Source organism: Orycteropus afer, unplaced genomic scaffold, assembly GCF_000298275.1.
Source record: "Orycteropus afer afer isolate SDZICR_OR568_19922 unplaced genomic scaffold, OryAfe1.0 scaffold00215, whole genome shotgun sequence".
Taxonomy (NCBI): Eukaryota; Metazoa; Chordata; class Mammalia; order Tubulidentata; family Orycteropodidae; genus Orycteropus; species Orycteropus afer.
This window is the reverse complement of record NW_006921802.1, coordinates 4,743,979-4,751,392: the sequence shown is the minus strand read 5'-3', so window position 1 is coordinate 4,751,392 and position 7,414 is coordinate 4,743,979. Positions and strand designations below refer to the sequence as shown.

At 37.9% G+C, this 7,414-nt stretch overlaps 1 pseudogene; it reads right to left on the bottom strand.

Annotated features, from left to right (window-relative positions):
* Nucleotides 1-1,911: 1,911 nt before the first annotated feature.
* On the bottom strand, nucleotides 1,912-6,513 carry LOC103203403 (annotated as a pseudogene).
* Between the last annotated feature and the right edge of the window lie 901 nt (nucleotides 6,514-7,414).

Genomic DNA, 7,414 nt, shown 5'->3' with positions numbered 1-7,414 from the left:
TACTAGGTTTTTTTTTTTTTTTTAACCTATTAACCTTTATATGTTTCTTGCTTATTCTGTATCCATTTATACAGCTGCTGGATTAACTTTTTATATTTATTAATTGTTATTTATTTTTCACTTATGAATCTAATATGGCTAGTCTAAAACTTTCCACCATCGCTAAAGGCAATGTTAAATGATTATCCAACTATAATGGTTTATAGTTAGAAATATGAGTGATTCAAATGTAAAATTAATTTATGTCAAAGTTTAATTAATTCTAGATTGCAGAAACCATTAAGAATAGAAAGATGTTTCCAAAACCATTTGAAGAGCAGGGTATTTGTAGACATTAAGAAAAACAAGCTGTTGGAAAAGTTGCTAGGTTACAACACTAGTTAATGTCCTACACAATAATGGAACCATAACCTTTGGAGGTACTTATCAGACCAAACAGAAATCTGACAGGTAATATGTCACTTCACAGAACCTGAGTCCTTAATTAAATTTAAGTAGCAAAGTCAAAACATAATAGTGTGTTAACAAATACCTATTATGACATTGAAAAAGAACCCTCATATCTCAGTGGTTAAGAGGTTGGCTGCTAACCTAAAAGTAAGTAGTTCAAACTCACCAGTGGCTCTGTGGGAAAAAGATGTGGTGCTGTTCTCATAAAGATTGTTGTTGTTGTTGATATGTGCCATCGAGTCAGACCAGACTCATAGAGACCTCTCCTTGGGTTTCCGAGTGTATCACTACGGAGGTAGATTGCCCAACCTTCCTCCGGAGGAGTGGCTGGTGGATTTGAACCATCAGCCTTCTGGTTAGCAGTCAAGTGCCTTAGGCACTATGCTACCAGAGCTCCCCCTATAAAGATTATATACTTGGAACCCTATGGAGACAGTTGTACTCTGTCCTATAGGGGTACTATGAGTCAGAATATACTCAATGGCAACATAGAAAGGAACCTGCTGTCCTTCTTGGCAAGTTTCAAATAATTTTTCTTAATATGATTCATATAAGTTCTTTAATATACTTTTTTTCACTTTTTTCTCCCATTGTGTATTGATTTCCTACTGCAGCCTGAACAAATTTATCACAAACTTAGTGTCTTAACACAACTCAAATTTATTACCTGACCATTCTGTAGGTGAGAAGTTTAGTATGGATATCAAGCTAAAATCAAGATATCAGCAGACTGTGCTTTTTTCCTTGAAACTCTAGTAGAGAATCTCATTCAAGTTGTCAGCTGAACTGACTTAATTATGGGTACAGAAATGTGGTCTCCATTTTCTTGCTGGCTGTCAACTGAGGGTCATTCCCAGTTTCTAGTGACTTTCACATTCTTTGACTTGTCATCCTCCTCCTCCATCTTCAAAGCCAGAAAAAGAGGGTTGAGTCCTTTTTTTGTCATTAAATTTGGTTTTAATGGGTCTCAAAATTCTGTGACAGATTTTGGGTTGTTTCCATTTTAAAAATACTGAGTTTAAAAATTCATAATTGCTGCAGAAAAAAAGAAACAAATAGCCTACAAAATATTTATTTCCCTCTTAAGGTTTTATGATTCATTATTAACATGAACAATTAAATTTAAATGACTGGGACAAAGAATTCTAAGACCTATCTTCCACTATGGATTATTGGGGTTAATGATAATATTCATTTACTACGTGAGCTTTTTGAGCAGACTTGATGACTTAGTCAGTTCCAGGAACAATTTTTTCCTCCATCTTGATGACACCTGTAGCAAAACAACTCAAAGGAAGATAGACAAAGAAGCTCTCCTCTCATATAGGCTTGCTAGAATTCATATCAATGGTGGTAGCATCAACAGACTTCAAGAATTTGGAGACATCCTCCAGCTTCTTAATAAACAGTGATAAATCTCTCCTTGACCTCAACAAACTTACAAGCAATGTGAACCTTGTGTCAATCCAGCATAAGTGCATAGACAGCACTGATTTGGCCTGGATGGTTCAGGATAATCACCTGAGCAGTGAAGACAGCTGCTTCGTTGGAGCGGTCACTTTTGGTGTCATCAGCCTCATGCCACAATGAACATCTTTGACAGAGATATTCTTGACAGTGAAGCCCACATTGTTCCCAGGCAGAGTTTCACTCACAGCTCCAGGGCACATTTCAACAGCTCTGGTTGTGTATTGTTTAAGCATTCTGCTGTTAAAATAAGGTCGGTGGTTTGAAACCACCAATTGCTTTGCAGGAGAAAGATGTGGCAGTCTGCTTCTGTAAAGATTAGTCTTGGAATCTTAGGAGGCAGTTCTACTCTGTCTTACAGAGTTGCTCTGTTGTTGTATGTTGTTTTTAGGTGCTGTCCGGTCATCTCCGACTCACAGCAACCTTCTGTACAGCAGAACGAAACAGTGCCCTGTCCTGTGCCAGCTCTACGATCTTTGCTGTACCTGAGCCCATCTTTGTAGCCACTGTCTCAATCCATCTTGTTGAGGACTTTCCCCTTTTTCATTGACCTTCCACTTTATCAAGCATGATGTCCTTCTCCAGGGAATGTTCCTTCTGATAACATGACCAAAGTAGGTGAGACAAAGTCTTGCCATTCTTGCTTCCAAGGAGCAATCTGGCTGCACTTCCTCCAGGGCAGATTTGTTAGTTCTTTTAATAGTCCATGATACTTTTAGCATTCTTTGCCAATTCCACATCTCAAAAGAATCAATTCTTCTTCAGTCTTCCTTATTCATTGTCTAGCTCTCACATGCATATGAGGTGATTGAAAATGCCATGGCTAAGGTCAAGCACACCTTAGTCTTCAAGGAGATAACTTTGCTTTCAGCACTTAAAAGAAATCTTTTGCAGCAGATTTGTCCAGGGCTATACATCGTCTGATGTCTTGACTGCTGCTTCCATTGGTGTTGATGGTAGAACCAAGTAATAGGAAGTCTTTGACAACGTCATTGTTTTCTCTATTAATCATGATGCTGCTTCTTGGTCAAGTTGTAAGGATTTTTGTTTTGTTTCTATTGAGGTGTAATCCATACTGCAGACTGTAATCTTCAATCTTCATCAGCAAGTGTTTCAACTCATCCTCACTTTCATGAAGCGAAGTTTTGTTGTTTGCATATCACAGGTTGTTAATGAGTCTTCCTCCAATTGTGATGCCATGTTCTTCTTCATATAGTCCAGCTTCCCAGATAATTTGCTCAGCATACAGATCGAATAAGTATGGTGAAAGGATACAACTCTGACACACTCCTTTCTTGATTTTAAACTATGCAAAGTCCCCTTGTTCTGTTTGAACAACAGCCTCCTGATATATATACAGGTTCCTCATGAGTAAAATTAAGTGTTCCTGAATTCCCATTCTTCTCAATGTTATCCATAACTTGTTATGATCCATATAATCAAATGATTTTGCATAGTCAATAAAACACAAGTAAACATCTTTCTGATATTCTTTGTTTTCAGCTAAGATCCATCTGACATCAGCAATGATATACTGCTACAACCATATTTGAATTATCTTTAATAAGATTTTACTTGTGTGTGATATTAATGATATTGTTTGATAATTTCCACATTATGTGGGATTACTTTTCTTTGGAATGGGTACAATTATGGATCTCTTCCAGTTAGTTGGCCAGGTAGCTGTCTTACAAATCTCTTGGCACAGACAAGTGAGTGCCTCTAGTGCACCATGCATTTGTTGAAACATCTCAGTGTGTTATTCCAATAATTTCTGGATCCTTGTTTTATTGCCTCTTCCTTCAGTGCAGCCTCAACTTCTTCTTTCAATAGCATTGGTCCTTGATCATATGCCACCTCCTGAAGTGGATGAATATCCATCAACTCTTTTTGGTACAGTGACTCTCTGTATTCCTTCCATCTTCTTTTGATGTTCCCTGCATAATTTAATACTTTGCTCATAGAAACTTTCAGTATTGCAAGACAAGGCTTGAATTTTTCCTTCAGTTCTTTCAGGTTGAGAAATGCTCAGTATGTTCTTTCCTTTTGGTTTTCTAACTCCAGGCTTTGCCCATTTCATTGTAATAATTGACTTTGCCTTCCAAGCTGTTCTTTGAAATCTTCCATTCAACTCTTTTATTTTCTAATTTCTTCCACTTGATTTAACTATTTTCTGCTCAAGGGCAAGTTTCAGAGTCTCTTCTGACATCCATTTTGGTCTTCTCTTCCTTTCCTGTCTTTTTAATGCCCTTTTCCTTCCTTCATGGATGATGTTCTTGATGTCATCCACAATTCCTCTGTTTTTTGGTTATGTGTTCAGTGCACCAAATCTATTCTTTAGATGGTCTCTTAATTCAGGAGGGATATATTCAAGGTCATATTTTGGCTCTTATGGACTTGCTTTAATTGTCTTCAACTTCACCTTGAACTTTCATATGAGCAGTTAATGACCTCTTCCATTAACTGGAGGCAGCTCCTGGCCTTCTTTTGGCTAATGATTTTGAATTTTTCTATCACCTCTTGCCACAGATATGGTCAATCTGATTCCTATGTATTCCATCTGGTGAAGTCCACGTGTATAGCCATGCTTTGTGTTGTTGAAAAAAAGGTATTTGCAATGAGCAAGTAGTTGGTCTTACAAATTTCTATCATGTGATCTCCAGAGTTATTTCTATCACCAAGGCCAAATTTTCCAACTATTGGTGATTCTTCTTTGTTTCCAATTTTTGCATTCTCATCACCAGTGATAATCAGCACATCTTGATTGCATGGTCAGTCGATTTCAGACTGCAGATGTTGATAAAAATCTTCAGTTTCCTCATCTTTGGCTTTAGTAGTTGGTGTATAAATTTGAATAGCAGTAGCATTAACTAGCCTTCCTTGGAGGTGGATATTATCCTATCACTGACAGCATTGTATTTCAGGAGAGATCTTGAAACATACTTTCTGATGATGAATGACACACCATTCCTCTTCAAATTGTCATTCCTGGCCTAGGAGATCATATGGTTGTGTGATTCAAAATGGCCCAAATCTGCGCATTTCAGCTCACTTATGCCTAGAATATCAATCTTTATGAGTTCCATTTCATTTTTGACAACTTCCAGTTTTCCTAGATTCATACTTCATACATTCCATGTTCCAAATATTAATTGATGTTTGCAGCTGTTTCTTCTCTTTGTGAATCATGCCACATCAGCAAATGGAGGTCTCAAAAACTCTACTTTATCCATATCATTAAGGTCATATCTACTTTGAGGAACCTGCTCTTACCCAGTTGTATTTTGAGTGCCTTCCAACCTGAGGGGCTCATCTTCCGACACTGTATCAGACAATGTTTCAGGGTTATTCATAAAGTTGTCCATTAATAGATCACACAGTTTTTCACTGCTATTCATATGGTTTTCACTAGCCAATTGTTTGAGAAGTGGTTGGCCTCTTCCTTCTGATTCTGTCTCAGTCTGGAAGCTCCACTGAAACTCATCCACCATGGGTAACCCTGCTGATGGTTGAAACACCAGTGACACAGCCTCTAGACTCATAGCAACTTGCAACTCACCACAGTATGATAAACTGAGACAAGTTCATCCTCCTCAGTTGTTCCAAACCCCTCTGCTCACTTCCTTGTTTTCCCTCCTGGGTGCTCGCTCTCCTTTTACTTGTATCTGGCCATATATCCCTGGCTTCCCACTTCCTGCCTGGGGCTCTCTTACTTGTATAGAGTTGCTATGATTCTGAATTGATTTTACAGCATTTTTTTTCCCAAAACTTCAGTGGTAACATTGACTAAAGTAAATGACCACAGTGCCAGATTTGAGAATAGTAGTCTCTACTCTGTCCACAGGGACTGTGCCACCAACAATTTTATAGACATCTGGAGAGATAGATGCAGGAGCTTGTCATTTGGATGAGTTGGTGCAATCCAGAGCTTCAAGCAGCATTATTCCACAGGCATTGCTATCCTTAGAGGTGAATTTTCATCTTGTGAACCTAGAAATTGGCATGAATACTACTGTATTGGGGTTGTAAGCAATTTTCTTAATGTAATCCTGACTTCCTTAATGATTTCCTCATATCCCTTCTGGCTGTAGGGTGGCTCAGTGGAATCCATTTTGTTGATACAGACAATTAGTTGTTTCACACCAACTGTGTAAGCCAGAAGGGCGCACTCAGTTTTGGCCCATTTTTAGAAATATCAGCTTCAAATCCACCAGCACTAGCAGCAACAATCAGGATACCACAATCAGCCTGTAATGTTCCTGTAATTATGTTTTTGATAAATCTCTGTGTCCTGGGGCATCAATGATGGTCATATAGTAATTATTGGTCTCAAATCTCCACTGGGAAGTATCAATGGTGATAACATGCTCATGTTCAGTTTTCAGTTTACTTAAGACCCAGGCATGCTTCAAGAACACTTTAACATCTTTGCAGCTTTCTTCTCAAAATTTCAAAAGTTCTTTTGTTCATTCAACCACATTAGTAGATCAGGTGACCAGCAGTGGTGGACTTGTCCAAATTTATATGCCCAATGACAATGGTATTGATATGAGTCTTTTCCTTTCTATATGGGTTAGATTTCACAATGGTTTTCATCAACACTTATATTCTGGCAGCAAACAAGTTGCTAAAAAAGGGTCAAGTTATTCTCATGTCACGTCTTTCTGCCCTGCTCTTCTACTTTCCTTTTTCACTCTTAACGACTCATAAAATTAGATTGGGCCACTGGGGTAAACCAGGATAATCACCCCATCTTAAGGTCTGTACCTTAACCACACCTGTGAAGTTCCCTTTGCCAAGTCCAATAACATAGTCACAGGTTTGGAGGATCAGGAAATGTATATCTTGGGCAGTGTGTCAATATTATTTTTATCATTTATTGTAAGGGTACAATTCAATGATTATTAGTAAAATTTAAGTTTGCAACCATCACCACAAACCACTTTTAGAATATATTTAATCACTTCCCCAAATTTCCCTTGTGCCAATGTGTAGGTAATTCCTGCTACAAATCCAAACCTTAGGACTACTAATGGCACAGTGGTTAAGGACTCAGCTGCTAGCTAAAAGTTTGTTTGAACTCACCCAGTATCTTCTTGAGAGAAAGACCTCACAAGCTGCTCCCATAAAGTTTGCAATCTAGAGAACCCTATAGTGCAGTTCTACTGTCACATGGGTTCACTATGCATTGGAATTAACTCAGTAGCACCCAACAACAATAGCAAACCTAGGCAGCCACTGATCTGATTTCAGTCTCTACAAATTTGTTTTATCAGGACATTTCATACATATGAAACTGTATTAGTCCTCTGCATTGACTATAAATTGCTATTGCTTTCACTTAACATAATGGTTTTGTGGTTTATCCATGTTAAGCATGTATCAGTAGTTTGTTCTTTCTACTGCTGAATATTATCCCATTGATTGGATATAGCATATTTTGTCCAGACATTTTAATTCTTTTCAGGTTTTAATGATAGTGCAGTGGATATTTTTG